This window comes from Bubalus kerabau, chromosome 10, assembly GCF_029407905.1.
Source record: "Bubalus kerabau isolate K-KA32 ecotype Philippines breed swamp buffalo chromosome 10, PCC_UOA_SB_1v2, whole genome shotgun sequence".
Lineage (NCBI taxonomy): Eukaryota > Metazoa > Chordata > Mammalia > Artiodactyla > Bovidae > Bubalus > Bubalus kerabau.
Genome location: NC_073633.1, coordinates 58,277,990 through 58,295,579, shown reverse-complemented (window position 1 = coordinate 58,295,579; position 17,590 = coordinate 58,277,990). Strand labels below are relative to the sequence as shown.

Below are 17,590 nucleotides of genomic sequence, written 5' to 3'. Positions count from 1 at the left end.
AATCCTAGAGTTACGATATGACCCAACAGTTCTGCTCTTAAGTGCATACGCAAGAGAGTTGAAAACATGTCCACTCAAAAACTTGAAGTGTTTGTATCAGCATTGTTTATAGTAGTCAAAAAGAAAAGATAAGCCAAATATTTGCTGACTAGTGATTATAGGTATTGTATACCATATAAAGGAGAATTAATTGGCCATAAAAATGAAGTAATGATGTATGCTACAACATGGCTGAACCTGGAAAACATGACAAATAAAAAAAGCCAGTTATAAAAGATCACACATGATTCCATTTCTATGAAATGTCTAGAATAGGCAACTCTGTAAAGCTAGAAAATAGATTAGTAGTTACCTAGGCCATGAGGGGTGGCAGGAGTAGTTTGAGGGAGGAAGGGGACCGACTACTAATGGATTTGGGTTTCTTGAGGGTCTTGTGTGGCAAAAATGTTTTAAAAATTACAGTGGTGATTTGATGGTTGCACAGCTATGAATATACTGAAAACTTTTGAATTGGAAACTTTAAATGTGAATTGTGAAGTATGTGAGTTATATCTTAGTGAAGTTGTTAGGAAAGAAGTGAATTATCTATACTTAGTAACTAATAAGTTTTTTTCCGCATCACTAAAATGTCTGTGACCCATTCCTATATACATTGCTGGTGAGAATGCAAATTGGCACAACTCTTTTGAAAGGGGCTTTGGCAGTATCCTATTTACATTTTGACCCAGCAGTTCTACTTCTGGAAATCGACCCTGAAGATTTGCTTCCAGCAATATAAGAGTGCATGTGGACAAGATTATTCGTTGCAGCATTATTTATAAATTGTAAAATAGTGAAAACAAAATGCCTATGTATAAAAGAACAAGGAAACCTCTATAAATTGATACTTAGTGATTTTTAGAATTATATGGTTAAGTGCCACAAGCAAAGTACAAATAAGCATCTATATTATATTACCTTATATAAGAAAGAAGGCAGGATAGGAAATTACACTTATCTGCAAATGAAATACAGGAAGGATAACCCAGAAACTACAGACACAGTGAATAGGAACAGGGTGGAAAAAATGGGGAATGGTGGTGGGATTAAAGGAATGGAGGAGATTGTGACATTACTGAGTACACTTTTTTGTATTTTTCTGAGTTTTGGAACTATGCAGTGTTTCACATGTTTGTAAAAAAAAAAAATTTATAAAGTTAGAGGGAAGAAAGCGAAAACAAAAATGGGCTAAAACAGAAACAAATAAACTCAACTGGATTTCAAAAGAATTACGTAATTACTTGTGGTTTGGTGTGGGGGCAACTTTTGAACTTTTGAACACAGTATTTGCACTGTATGGCCTAAAGGCTGAAGACCAAGAGACCTCTTAAAAAATACCCAGTTTATAGGCTTTCCTTTTTCATGCAGAGCTATGGGTTAACAAATCCAAAACTACTTTCTTTGTATACCAGGGTCGAGTACATGGTAAATAAATATTTTGTGAGTAATAGAAGCCAGATTTCTTATTGTTGGAGGAGGGAGTTTTAAATATGCAAAGTAAGAAGGCTAGAAGGAGAGGATCTCATGGTGTTTGATTGGAACTTGAAGTACAGATAAACTCATCTTTCTTTCTTCCATCCATCCATCCATCCATGTATAAAAATAATTATAGATGAGACAGGGTTGTGTGTGTATGAGTGAATGTATGTCTGTGAATATGTGTGTGTATGTATATATATTAATTTAATTCATACTCTTCTATATCAACCCTTTGTATAAATCTGCTTCCTAGATGATTTTAGTCAGTAATTTTATCACTGATTAAACTTGCTAGGTAGAGTATTATAAAACAAATCATTTAGATGCTCTCTTTGTTTTTGAAGTTTGGCCATTTACAGAATGTATTTGTTAAATACATTTGCTAAAAACATTAGACTTCTAGCTGTTTAATTTTGATTCATAGGGACCTCCTTGAAATATATTTAGTTTAATTTTGTAAATGTCCCCCTAAATTTTCCTTTAAGAAAATGTTTGCAATATTAATAAAATGTTAGTAAAGAACCTCCCGTAATAAACATCTCTAGTATGTACAAATAGGAAACAACATGTCTAGCAGTCTTCACTGATTAATAGATTGAATTCGTTTCAACATTTGGATTTATGTACTAGCATGTAGCAAGGAGAGATCAGAAGGCCTTCCTCAGCAATCAGTGCAAAGAAATAGAGGAAAACAACAGAACGGGAAAGACTAGAGATCTCTTCAAGAAAATTAGAGATACCAAGGGAACATTTCATGCAAAGATGGGCTCAATAAAGGACAGAAATAGTAGGGACTGGAGAAGGCAATGGCACCCCACTCCAGTACTCTTGCCTGGAAAATCCCATGGGCAGAGGAGCCTGGTAGGCTGCAGTCCATGGGGTCGCTAAGAGTTGGATAAGACTGAGCGACTTCACTTTCACTTTCACTTTTCCCTTTCACCCATTGGAGAAGGAAACGGCAACCCATTCCAGTGTTCTTGCCTGGAGAATCCCAGGGACGGGGGAGCCTGTTGGGCTGCCGTCTCTGGGGTCGCACAGAGTCGGACATGACTTAAGTGACTTAGCAGTAACAGAAGCAGAAGATATTAAGAAGAGGTGGCAAGAATACACAGAAGAACTGTACAAAAAAGATCTTCACGACCAAGATAATCATGATGATGTGATCACTCACACTCACCTGGAGCCAGACATCCTGGAATGTGAAGTCAAGTGGGTCTTAGGAAGCATCAACTACGAACAAAGCTAGTGGAGGTGATGGAATTCCAATTGAGCTATTTCAAATTCTAAAAGATGATGCTGTGAAAGTGCTGCACTCAATATACCAGCACATTTGGAAAATGCAGCAGTGGCCACAGGACTGGAAAAGGTCAGTTTTCATTCCAGTCCCAAAGAAAGGCAATGCCAAAGAATGCTCAGACTAACACACAATTGCACTCATCTCACACACTAGTAAAGTAATGCTCAAAATTCTCCAAGCCAGGCTTCAGCAATACGTGAACCGTGAACCTCCTGATGTTCAAGCTGGTTTTAGAAAAGGCAGAGGAACCAGAGATCAAATTGCCAACATCTGCTGGATCATGGAAAAAGCAAGAGAGTTCCAGAAAAACATCTATTTCTGCTTTATTGACTATGCCAAAGCCTTTGACTATGTGGATCACAATAAACTGTGGAAAATTCTTCAAGAGATGGGAATACCAGACCACCTGATCTGCCTCTTGAGAAATCTGTATGCAGGTCAGGAAGCAACAGTTAGAATTGGACATGGAACAACGACTGGTTCCAAATAGGAAAAGGAGTACATCAAGGCTATATATTGTCACCCTGTTTATTTAACTTATATGCGGAGTACACCATGAGAAACACTGGGCTGGAGGAAGCACAAGCTGGAATCAAGATTGCCGGGAGAAATATCAATAATCTCAGATTTACAGATGACACCACCCTTATGGCAGAAAGTGAAGAAGAACTAAAGAGCCTCTTGATGAAAGTGAAAGAGGAGAGTGAAAACGTTGGCTTAAAGCTCAATATTCAGAAAACTAAGATCATGGCATCTGGTCCCATCACTTCATGGCAAATAGATGGGGAAACAGTGTCAGACTTTATTTTTGGGGGCTCCAAAATCACTGCAGATGGTGATTGCAGCCGTGAAATTAAAAGACGCTTACTCCTTGGAAAGAAAGTTGTGACCAACCTAGACTGCATATTAAAAAGCAGAGACATTACTTTGCCAACAAAGGTTCATCTAGTCAAGGCTGTGGTTTTTCCAGTAGTCATGTCTGGATGTGAGAGTTGGACTGTGAAGAAAGCTGAGCGCCGAAGAATTGATGCTTTTGAACTGTGGTGTTGGAGAAGACTCTTGAGAGTCCCTTGGACTGCAGGGAGTTCCAACCAGTCCATCCTAAAGGAGATCAGTCCTGGGTGTTCATTGGTAGGACTAATGTTGGAAGCTGAAACTCCACTACTTTGGCCACCTCATGCGAAGAGCTGACTCATTTGAAAAGACCCTGATGCTGGGAAAGATTGAGGGCAGGAGGAGAAGGGGACGACAGAGGATTAGGTGGTTGAATGACATTACCGACTCAATGCACATGGGTTTGGGTAGACTCCAGGAGTTGGTGATGGACAGGGAGGCCTGGTGTGCTGCAGTTTATGGGGTCGCAAAGAGTCGGACACACCTGAGCAACTGAACTGAACTGAACTAGCATGTAGCTCATGGCATGCTCTAATAATTAGGATATGGTAATAGTAAAATATTAGCAATCAACATGTTTTTATCTATAGTCGACAAAATGTAGGCTTAAGAATTAAAACTGTATTGGAGTCATTGGATTTGCTAGTGAACACCATATTTAAAGTATATAGTTACCATTGTATAATTATTAAATATAATCATAACCTAATACTTTGTTTATAACCATAATCCTATACTTTGAGGAAGAAAATATGTGTGAATCTTAGGTAGTTTAATGATTATTAATTATGTTATAATTGAATTTTCTTTTGGTGATTTCAAAGTATTAGAATCTCATCCTGAAAAAAATGAAATTACATAACAAAGTATGTCTTGCTCTATAGCTGGTGTAAATATATTAAAAAAGAAAGTATTGTAAAACCCCAAACTAACTTTTTGTTTACTGCTATATAATTTGAGGCAGTTCTAGGCGTTTATGGCAGACAACTGACACATAACCAATTACAAGTAGCAATTTTGATAAAAATTTAGAATTAGGTTTTTTAAAAAGAATTCTCTTTGCATCTAAACTGAAGCCTCTACGTATTCTTTCTCACTAAAAATAGTCAGAGATACTTAGAAAAAATGGCTGGTTTTGTATTTGAAGCAGGAAATTCGCAAGATAAACCTGGAACATCTTGTTATACCAGGTGATAAGGAAGGTTAAAGACTACTGGAATCTTGTCAGAAAGACTCCCATGGGCTGAAAATGGAACAGTTTGAGCTTTAATAATTTCTACAGTGGTTTGAGACACAACATATATGTTTAAATACAAGAGTCATAATGACTTTTTAAAAAATAACTAGTTATACTGTTGGGGATACTGTTGAACCAGTCATTGTTTTAAAAGTTAAAAGAATTCCTTATCCTGTCTTTCCTTTGCGAACTGTACCCTTGGGCAACTACATAGATGATGAGGGGGAAATTTATTTTTATAGAACTATTCTAGCTACAAATGGGAAAGGAATTATGAAATTAGAGTATCATCACTTTGTAAACCTTGGTAAGTTAATGAATGTAAGCATTAAATATCATGGATTTTAACACTGCCAGAGAAAAGCAGCCAGAACATTTGCCTCTTGATGTAAAACAAAATACTACCCATGAAAAACTCTTGCCCTTGCCAGAAAGGATTGAACTACAATCTGATCAAGCATCTAAATTCTACTACTAATTTATGGAAAATACAGAAGAAAATGTTAAATACTAATAGCAACTCCTTGCTGGATATAATCAGAAAAATCCAGCGTATAGAAAGCTGCTGCTGCTAAGTCACTTCAGTTGTGTCCGACTCTGCAACCCTATAGAGGGCAGCCTACCAGGCTCCCCCGTCCCTGGGATTCTGCAGGCAAGAACAGTGGGGTGGGTTGCCATTTCCTTCTCCAATGATGAAAGTGAAAAGTGAAAGTGAAGTCGTTCAGTCGTGTCCGACTCTTCATGACCCCATGGACTGCAGCCCACCAGGCTCCTCCGTCCATGGGATCTTCCAGGCAAGAGTACTGGAGAGGGGTGCCATTGCCTTCTCCGTATAGAAAGCTACAAAATAACAAAATTTTTTTTTCCTCTCCTCCCAAAATCTCAAAGAACAAACAGGAGGGGACACATTTAAAAATTAAAGTCAAATAAAATTAAAAATTCAGATCCTCAGTTTTCTTTAGCCATGTTTCAAGTGCTTAACTAGCCATATGTGACTCATGGCTACCATATCAGACATGGCAGGGATGAAAAATTTCCATCTTTGCAGAAAGTTCTGTTGCATAGTTGTATTAATTTCCTAGGGCTTCGAAATAAATCACCGCAATCTGGGTAACTAAAATTACAGAAGCTTATTCCCTGACAGTTCTGGAGGCCTGAAGTTCAAAATTAAGGTGTTGGTAGAGCTGTACGCCCTCTGAAGGTTCTAGGGGCTTATCCTTCTTTGCCTCTTCCAGCTTCTGATGGCTTTCTGATGTTTTTGGTTTGTGGCAGCATATTTACCCTTTCTCTTTTAAGGACACCAGTCATTGGATTTGAGAGCCTACTCTTAAATCTAGGATGATCTTGAGATCCTTAATTACTTCTTCAAAGACCCTATTTCCAAATAAGGTCATGTTTGCAGATACTGGGTGTTAGAATTTGAACATAAGTTTTTTTAAGAGACAGAATTTTAATCTACTACAACAAGACTACTAAACATTAAAAGGGACTTAAGACATATCGAACAGTTACAGTGTTTGGACTCTTTGGATTCTGATGCAAGGAAACATTATAAAATTAAAAATCATGAAATGAGGGAATTCCCTGGCAGTCTAGAGGTTAGGATACTACTCTTCCACTGCTGGGGTCATGGGTTCGATCCCTGGTATGGGAACTAAGATCCTGCATGCCATGTGGTATGACAAAGGGGGGAAAATGTCACTTCAAAAAACTGTATAAAAATTATGAAATGATTGTGCATTTGGATAATGAATATCTATATTAAACTTTGTTAGCTCTTTTATGGGTAGTAATAGTGTTTAATCCTTTTTAAAGAAAGAACTTTTATTGTTTAGAAGTAGAGCAATATTTACAGTTGAGATGAAATGATATATTGGAAAATTTTCAAAATAATGCAGGAATGAGGAAATGAATAGGTTATGGATCAGGGGCTGCAAGCAGTAACCCAGTTAGCTTACAGCCTGTTTTTGTAAATAAGGTTCTATTGGAACAAAGTTATGCCAATTCAAGTACGTATGACCTATAGCTACTTTTGTGCTATAAAGGCAGAACTGAGTAATTTGAAAAGAGACCCATGGGCCTTGGAAAACTGAAAACATGCACTGCATGACATTTCTGGACCCCTGCCTGGTATAGTTCAAAAGAGGTCGACAATGAATTGATAATAGTTAAAGCTGTCTCATTTTTGTATATGTTTGAAATGTCCCATAATATGTTAAATTTTCTGAAAAATAATAGTTGTGTGTTTCTCTGATTTGAGAGTAAGAAAGAACTATGTCTTAAAAAAGAGAAAAACTCAAAGGAAAGTATGCAAATATTTTATTCTAGAAAAAGTTCTGTTTGTGATTTTTTTTAATTTAAATTTATTTATTTTAATTGGAGGCTAATTACTTTACAATATTGTATTGGTTTTGCCATACATCAACATGAATCTGCCACGGGTGTACACGTGTTCCCCATCCTGAACCCCCCTCCCACCTCCCTCCCTGTACCATCCCTCTGGGTCATCCCAGTGCACCAGCCCCAAGCATCCTGTATCCTTGTGATAGTTTATCTTTGAGGTATGAAATGACTATGGTAAAAAGACAACATTTGTTCAATCTGACTGTTGGAAACATGCATCTCACATTATTTTGTGTTTATCTGTATGCTAAAATATTTTTAATTAAAAAAAGCCAAACTCACACGTTATAAATGTAAGTTAAAATGTGTAAGGGCAAACTAAACATTTGAGAAAGAATTTATAATATATAACAGCAGTTTGAGAGCCTTAATATATACACATCCTTTATAAATTTCCAAGAAAAAAAAAAAATCTCCCTGTTAGAAAAATTAGAAAAGGACACATATAGTATTTGCCAATAAAGGCAGTTGGGCAATGTGCATATGGGAAAAATAGTTTAAAAAAGAGAGAGACCATAAGGAGAAAAGTTAATAAAAAAATAGACACTGTTAAGATTTAAAAAATATATATGTAAATATAAAATCTCTCACCACTATATACGGGGAGGGAGGAGAACTATGTATGTATGTGGAGAAAGTTAAATTTGTAGCTTTGCTGTTTTTTGTGTATATTTTGGCCAGTCAGGTTGTTTTGAAAGTAATATTTTAGGGTAAGTTGAAATTTCTAAAGTTTAACAAGTGAAGAAAGGGTATATAATCTATTTTTCATTATTGAGTTTGTTGGTCAACAGAAATTTCTGTTCATGTTTAACCTCTTGTGTATACTGATTGTTGAAATACTTCTCTAGAGGTTCTTAAACTTTAGCACATATCATAGTCACCTAGAGGGCTTGTTCTATAACATGACCCTTGACCTCATCCCCAGAGGTTTTGATTCATTGGGTTAGGGATGGGGCAAAGGATTTGCATTTCTAACAAGTTCCCCTGTGAGCTGATGCTGCTGATTTTGAGGGACCACACTTTAATAATTGCTGCTGTACAGTGAAGAGAAAAGAGAAGGAAAGGAAAAAGAGATATTTGTATATAGCAACTATATACAGAGGATTGTATTCAATATCTTATAATACTGTCTTTGGTACACAAGGTGTTATGATCAGTTGAATATACAGTATATGAAAAAATTCCTCTTTTTTTTTTTAAGAGAATCATTTGGAGCCTTAAACTTTGTATGTGTACCATAGCTTTGGTATGTAGGTGATGTTTTCATTGATTTAGGCCTAACTTTTTGGAACAATACTGAGCTTTTAAAATTTTTTTGAAGTATAGTTGATTTATTAATACAATGTTGTGTTAATTTCTGCTGTGCAGCAAAGTGATTCAGATGTAGGTATATGTATACATATACACACGTTATTTTTTAAAATCTTCTCCATTATGGTTTATCATAGGATATTGAATATAGTCCTCTGTGCTATACAGTAGGATCTTGTTTATCCGTTCTATATATAATAGCTTACATCTGCATCTACATTCTACTGATATAAAATTAAACAGGCAAAGCAAAACACTACATATTTTTCTTTTTTTAATATAAATTTATTTATTTTAATTGGAGGCTAATTACTTTACAATATTGTATTGGTTTTGCCATACATCAACATGAATCCTCCACGGGTGTACACGTGTTCCCCATCCTGAATCCCCCTCCCACCTCCCTCCGCGTACCATCCCTCTGGGTCATCCCAGTGCACCAGCCCCAAGCATCCTGTATCATGCATTGAACCTGGACTGGCGATTCGTTTCATATATGATATTATACATGTTTCAATGCCATTCTCCCAAATCATCTCACCTTCTCCCTCTCCCACAGAGTCCAAAAGACTGTTCTATACATCTGTGTCTCTTTTGCTGTCTCGCATACAGGGTTATCGTTACCATCTTTCTAAATTCCATATATATGCATTAGTATACTGTATTGGTGTTTTTCTTTCTGGCTTACTTCACTCTGTATAATAAAACACTACATTTTTAGGTAAATATATTTGGTAAAGTTATTTTAAAAGCAAGGGAATGATAAAGCTAATTTCAATATTGTAGTTACCTCCCAAGGGAAGGTATTTATACTCCATTATTTGTATTTATTACCTTATTTATATGGTGTAAATACTTTAAAATAATAATATTCAGTAAGAATAATTAAATCCTAAAGTAAAATGCTCTATTTCCTTCAAACAGGAAAAAAATAGGAAAAAAAATCTTGAGAAGAGTAAGACTCCCTTAAACTCTCAGTTGGGTCTGCCAAATACCCTAGGCTGGCACTGTATGTTAGAATTTCTGCAGTGATGAAAATTTTAAAAATCTTTGTTAAATGTGCTTAATAAGTGCTTGAAATGTGGCTAGTGCAACTGAGGCAGTGCTTTAAAATTTAATTATTTGAAATTTATATTTAAATAGGCTCATGTGACTGATGTTTACCATAGTATTTCAACAGACAGTTTAGAACATGGTTTAGCTCTTGATTTAATAATCTGTTAATAATTCTCCTATAGAATATTCAGTGTTTGGTTTGCTGACATTTTGCTTAGGTCACTGGTTTTTGTCTATTATCTTGTGTGCTTTGACTCATGCTTCTTGTGTTGAATGGTAGCAGTTTGATTTACTTCTCTTGTGCCTTATATTCCAAAAATTGAGTCTTCAGGATCAGAAGCTCCTGAACTAAAGTTTATTGAAAACATAGTATTTTATTAGTTATAATGTGTTTTGAAAGTTTCATAGGTTGTTATTTTTATATCAGAATTTTGTGACTTGATATTCTGTTGATTTCTACTTAAAATATTAATCCATTGACTTTTCTGAGCCCCAAACAAAATTCTTTTTATTCTGTAACTTGAGTTATTCAGCAAATATTACTTGTTATGAACCATGCATTCTTGAGAATTGGGGAATAATAGAGGAAATAGACTCTGACTTATGATGTGAGCATATTTGGTAGTATTTTTAGAAAGCAAGCACAGTGTGCTTGAGAGAAACACTGGATAGTCGTATACTGGAGGAATGAGAATAAGATAGTATATGACTGGGAAGAGACCAAACAAAAATATTTATATATTTTTATTTTGTTATTTTGTCACTTGATGGTAATGGAGATTGTACATCAAAATTCTTAACAGTGTTCCTATTACTGTATAAATGTGATTTTTTAATTCACCAAAGGACTTGTAATACAGAAAGAACTTATAACCAAATATCTGACAACTCAATTTTTTAAAAAAATAAGGCAAAATTATCTAAAACTACACTACATCAAAGAAGATACATGAATGGTGAACAGTACTTGTAAATATGTTCAGTATCATTAACATTGATATCAGAGAAATGCAAATTAAAACCACAGTGAATCACTCTATAATCAGTTAGAATGACTAAAACAACAACAATAAATCATAATACCACATATGGCTGCGTTGTGTCAAATAGAAATGAAAAATAATCTAGACACCTTAGGAAAACAGCTTGACACTTTCTTACAAATTCAACATACACTTACCATATAACCCAACATTCCCACTCCCTGGAATTCATCCAAGAGAAATGAAACGTGTATATACATTTTTTTTTTTTTGGAGAATCATCATGGAGGACTTATTCATATTAATACCAAATGGAAAAACATCCAAATGTTTATCAACTGGCGAGCAGTTTTTAAAAATATTACAGATAACTCACATCTACATAAAGGAAAAGTACTCAGCAATCAAAAGAAACAAAATATTGATAAGCGTGTACATGATTACATCTCAAAAGCATTAAGCCAGTTGAAGTAAAACACTATATACTGATTGCTTCTGTATGAAACATCTAACGTCTAACAATAGTTATTGGTTTTACCTATTTAGCGTTACATGTTAGTCCTCATGTTTCATCCTGGTTGAAAGCTTATTATAGTAATAGGTGTTATCCAAATATCTGAAACCTGTCATGAAGTGCTTAGAAGTGAATCTGTTTTCTCTGTCCGTTTGGAGCCAATAGCATCCTTGATTCAGATTCCCCGGATGGATGTCTGCTTTTTGCTCTTGTTCGTTTTACAGACCAGCTTCCTTTACTTATTTATCACTTTGCCCAAATTCACAATATCTGTAACTTAAGTACTGCCTTTATATCTGACTTTTGGGTCCAGTTCACAAGAGAGAACATTCGATTATTAATAAGCCAGTGGATTGACTAGTCTCAGATTAGTCACCCCTGTCTCGTCTAGTTGGGATTAGGGAATGTGATCGTTGATTGGTATGGCTGCCTATGCTGCACATTTAACTGAGAGGAATTTGTGATGTTATATTATACATGTAATTAAATAAATTCTCCATATGTTAGGTTTCTTTGATTACCTTTATGTATGTTCATTAACATTTTTTAAGTACTTATAAAAATATACAATGACAGGTGATGGTACTACAAAGATGACTAGAGGTAGGTTTATACCTATTACTATACCTATAACTCCTTGCCCCCAAGGAGTTATAGTCCTAGTGGAACTAAGGGAATGGGAGTGACACATAAACAATAAAAATGATGTAATACAGTGATAATAAGTAGGTAACTGATACAAGTAGACTACTTAATAGTCACATCAAGTAAGGATGTAGAGTTGGATTTCTGTCCCTGCAATAAACAGTGTGACCTTGAGTAAGTTTCTTAAAATATCAAAGTGCCAGTCTTTAAAAAGAGAGTGACGCACAATTTCATTGTGTCACCCCAGAATAACATACATGAAAGTGTGAAGTGTAACAAAAATGTTATAACTGTTTTATTGAACTATTTCATTACCTTCAGTTTTAGTGTAATCTAGTAATTTTTGAAAGACTAATCTTTTTTTTTCCTGCTGCTGTAACCTTGGAGGATATGTCATCTTTTTGAAACTTGACTTTTGCTTTCTTTTTCATGTGGATGTAAATTTTGTTGTGAATTTTAATGTATTGCCTTTTCCATATTACTTGCTGATCTCTTAGTTCTTCTGATAGGTATTTTGCTATTTTGTCAGGCTCTTTCCTTGTACATCCTTTTGCCTTTCTGTATTTTTACTTTTCTCTTTGAATTTAACATTTTACTTTTGATACAAATATTTGAAGCTCTGCTTTTATACATAAGCATTCTTTGTGTATAGTATTTCTACTAAGTTGCTTTATTTTTTAAAATCAATATTGTTGCTATTGTTTTGTATTAACTCAGGTTTATATTGATGTATCATTATTAATTGATTAGTCAGGAGAAAGGCATCTGTTACTTGTGTCATTGTGAATCTGTGTATTTTTCCTTCCAACTCAACTACAGGTTTTATATTTTAGAAATCAGATATTTTTATGCTTTCAAGTTACATTACTTTCTGTAGTTTACTCTGTTTGGAAATATGAAAACGATTATTTTGTTTTTCATTTGAGGCAGGTACATGCCACTGATTGTAAGTCGTGTGTGCGTGCATGCTAAGTCGTTTCAGTCGTGTCGGCTTCTTCGTGACCCTGTAGACTGTAGCCCACCAGGCTCCTCTGTCCTTGGGATTCTCCAGGCAAAAATACTGGAGTGGGTTGCCATTCCTTTTTCCAGGGGATCTTCTGACCCAGGATTTGAACCTACATCTCTTACATCTCCTGCACTGGCAGACATGTTCTTTACCACTAGTGCCAGGTGTCTTGTATTGTTGAATAAAGTAATCACTTACATTGGATGGCTACTGTATTGGATAATTGGCATTTTACATTGACAGCTTTCAGCAAAATTAGCTCTTCGAAAAGGTGACTGATAAATATATGTTATTTATTTATTACATGTATCTTGTGTAATGAATGATACAGTATAGTTAAGGGGTCTAGAATTTAAACAGTGGCATTCAGTAATATGAAAAAAGCATATACATTTTTCTTTTGCAGTACTGAAAATGTCATTTGTAAAGTAATATATACACACATGCATACAGAAAGTGAAAAAATTTAAATAAGCAAAAATAAGAAAATTAAAAACACCATATTCCCATCACCTAGAGATGACATAGTTAATACTTTAGTGTTCTTCTAGATATTTTTCTGTGTGTATATATGTATACTTGTATTTCTTTACTGGTAATATATTATTTTGTACATGTTCTTTTAATATATGCTTTTTTATGTTAATTTCTGCTTTTCCATATCAGCAGATTTTTATTTTACCTAATCCATGCTTGTATTTTTCAGTTTATTCTAAACTGTTATTTGCAGTTGATCTGTTCAAACCAGGTCCAATCCAGAATAACTATTCAGGTCTTTTACATCTAGCCCAGCACTGCCCCTTGCCACCACACACACACCTTTTTCTTGGCGCTGACTTTCTGATTGGCCATTGCTTTGGTTATGCATGTCTGTTGTGCATGTCTGTTTGGTTGTGCATGTCTGTTGTGCATGTCTGGGGACGGGTGGGCAGGTGAGGTGGCATGTTCAGTTGTGTCCTGTTGGTGTTGTTTAGATTATTCCTTTATATCCTGTATCTTTTTAATTTTTTTCAGCTCTCTATATCTTGTATTTTAAGTAAGCTCATAATTTTAAATTTAGCTACAATATAAACTCCTCTTCTCAATAATCTTTTAACCAGATCAGTATGGTAACTACAAATATTGAATGATTTTTGTCCTCATCTTCCTTTTTGTTCAAAGACTAGAAGAGTTTTCAGGAATTACCTATGTACACATTTCTTAAATTATGGGAAATTAATAAAAGGAAATCTAGATTTACTTAGGTCCACAAATACTATTATCTTTGTGCTAGTCCGTTCAACTCCTTGTGACTCTGTGGACTGTAGCCCTTCAGGCTTCTCTGTCCATGGGATTCTCCAGGCAAGATTACAGGAGTGGGTTGCCATTCCTTTCTCCAGGGGATTGTCCCGACCCAGGGATTGAACCCGTTTCTTAGATCTCTTGCATTGGCAGGTGGATTCTTTACCACGAGCACCACCTGGAAAGCCATTATTATCTGTAGCCTGTGATAATCTACTTGAGTATAAATTCAAGTTATCTCTAGGGTTTTCTTTAAAAATACTTAATAAAACATTTAAAATAATGTTTTCTTTAAAAAGGAAAATGTGAAGTAGGTGCATTGTTGAACCATTTGCGTCCTTTACATTGTATTGATAGGAACATTATTGATCAAATTAGAAAGTTTTAATTACAAGGTCAGTACTTAAAGTTTAGATCACCATGTGTTTCAATTTTGAGAAACGCATATTGTGGAGTACAAAATATTTTAATGATTATTTAAGAAAATGGATTCCTGAGAGATTTGACATTTCAGTATATTAACTTGAATTTCACTGCTTCTTACTTTGCCTTGTATTAATAATTGGGAAAGTGCTAATAGATTTTATCATACCAAATCTTAAAATCCACAGACTACTGAAACATGGAAATATTAATAGATGTATCTAAAAACAAAGTAGGAAGTATGAACCTTAAAACTTATATTTCTGAAAATCTCATTAGTGATTTTACAGTTGTGAAATTTGATTTTTGGAAAAACAGGTTTATGGATTAAAACTGCAAACGAAGGTGAGTCCTTACATATCTTTGTATCTGTTAACCCAGGACAATAAAATAAACTTTAAATAGAAATGATTTATAGTGCTTACTTCGGAAGTACATATAGAGATTAGCACGGCCCCTATGCAAGGATGACACACAAATTTGTGAAGCGTTTCATATTTTTTGAGGTTTGACAGAAAACAACAAAATTCTGTAAAGCAATTATCTTTCAATTTTAAAAAAGTATTTAAAATTTTATGAAAATTTTACATATTTCAAATTAGATGAGCATTATGCAGTGAATTTGTTTATTAACCCTAATTACTGAAAACACTGTACTCCTTCCCCAAAAGTTTCAGTGGAGTGGTTTTATTAATTCTTCTTTTATCTAAATTGAGTAGTTTATGTCTTCTTTCTTCATGTGCTTACTACTTTTCTGATTCTATCACTTAAGACTAATGGATGCCTGCTCATTTCTCATTATGGACCCAGAGACAGGTGTGGATGTGTGAGCAAGGGGAAAGCTTTGGAAAATCTTCCTTATTCAGTAATTATATCTGATACTTTGCTGTGCTCTTTAAAACCTAAGGCATGAGCAAGTCTGAGCTCTCTGACTTGGATCAGGGTATCTTTTCCTTATTTAAATTCCCTTCCACATCAGACATTAGGAGTCCTATTTCTAATACCTAGTTTTCATTTTCTTTCCTGAGCTTTAATTACAAAACCTCTACACCTGCTTGGTCATACTCCTTGTCATATATGTATATGTACATATGTACAAGACATATACATATATATAAACAATCTTTAGGTACCTCATTTTCTAAACATACCTCACTTGAATAGTTGAATTTGAATCTCTTAGTTGAGGCAAATGCAATCAGAAGTGAATCTGCATGTATACAGTTAATTAGTGGCCCATTAGCTGGTAAGGAGAGTTTATGGTTTGGAAAGAATGTGTATAAGTTTACATGTAACACAGTAATATATCAGTATATAGAAGGTGACCTTGATTTATCAGGTTACAAAAGTAGCATTACAGAGACAAAAGGAAAATTTCTCCAATCCAATTTAATCTTAAGCAGTTACTTTCTGTTTGTTTTAAATGATCTTTTAGCTGTTTTCTTAAGAAATGTAGATTTTTCTTCATAATCATGATTTAGTTGAAAAATCAGTTATATTGCTCAGTATTGGGCCAAATCACCGTCATCTACTCTGGTTATTGACCCCTAAGATACTTAGAATATGCTATCATTTTAGAAAGTAGAGGATAAAAAGGGCACCTGTCCTAATAACTGAGGTTGCTTTGTCTACCAAAAATTCATGCTATTTCCTAACCCTTCCACCCAAGTTAAGTTTAGGAAATAATTCCTGAGCATCGTTCATTTGTATTTGAGCACTCTTGATGGTTTGGGTTGGCCTCAAGTTAGAGTACTGACTGTTGTGGAGGAGGTTCGTCTTATGGCAAGGCTTGATGAGCAATGATAAGAATGACTATGGAGTGTTGGAGGGGAGGAGGTAAGGTATAAGTCACCCCAGGTGGGCAGAACTCAGAATGCACGGACTTAAGTTAATATTTTGAAACATACCTCTTTTAAACCCCCAAATGTTAACTTGAAAACTATCGGCCTGGAAGACACTTCTTTCAAGAGAAAATACGGATATCATAAAAAAATTTAAAAAAAAAAGAAAAAAAACTCATTCATGGCCATTAGCAAATTGTTTCCCATGATAGAAGCAAGCAAGAAGCATGAGTATGATCATTGACTTCCAGATCTATTTCTTTCGTTTCACCGTCCATTATCCTGGGTTGCTTCAAGGTTCATTCCCACTCTTTAAAATCTCAGTGTGTTGATTTCAAAAACCAGAAGAAAGGAAAAGGCAGGGGTCAGATTTAAGGGAATGTGGGAATAGAGGGGCTAGTGGGAAGGACAGCTGGAAAAGCCAGGCCAGGAGTATTAATCCAATGTTTACACAGTAAGGAGAGTGATTTCTTTATATGATTAGTAAATTTTCTATGATGGAGATTTCTGAAAAGAAAGTTCTGAAATTATTTGTAAAGTAGCAGCATACATAAAGTATTAAACTTTTCAAGAAGACGGTTTTGAAGAACAGCATAGTTTTGGTTTAAGTGTTGACATGCTTATTTAGAAAAGAATTAGTCTTGCTACAGATCATATTAAATGGTTTAAAATAGCTGATGAGTAGAACAGCTGTTGGTTGCTACTCATGATTCCATGATGAAGTATAGAACTCGTGGTCCAGTTTTCAGTATCAAGCTGTCTTTGATTCTAGCCACCACTGAAGTCAAACACACTGGGGCTTGTTGAAGTCTCAGAAGTAATAATGTAGAGGGATCAGAGGATTATTATTTTAATAAAAATAAAAGTTGCTTAATGCATTTAAAGTCAGGTATTATACATGCTATAATGTCTGAAAGAAAATTGAAGCTTCTAGTGTTCATGAGATGGTAACTCAAAGAAAAACAGACTTTATGGCTTTTGAGATAGTTATTATACAACAGTCTGGCTTACTGGAAAATGAAAAGGGAAAAGAAAAGCTAGCTGAATAGTCTCAGGTCAGTTTTATTTACCTGTAAGATACTCCTTTCACGAATAGATCATGGTGTAAATTGAGTGGAAATATACTGGTGGGGACACTACTTGTAGCTGTACTTTCAGAACCTCATGGTTATGCTATTGTG

At 34.9% G+C, this 17,590-nt stretch overlaps 1 protein-coding gene and 1 non-coding gene across 5 annotated transcripts in view; both read left to right on the top strand.

The window, feature by feature from the left end:
• Positions 1 to 17,590, top strand: part of TCF12 (transcription factor 12) — a 395,418-nt gene that overhangs the window by 48,473 nt on the left and 329,355 nt on the right. The window lies entirely within an intron of this gene.
• LOC129622156 (U6 spliceosomal RNA) lies at positions 14,967 to 15,070 on the top strand. Its single transcript, XR_008699834.1, has one exon. It is a non-coding gene; the product is annotated as a U6 spliceosomal RNA (small nuclear RNA).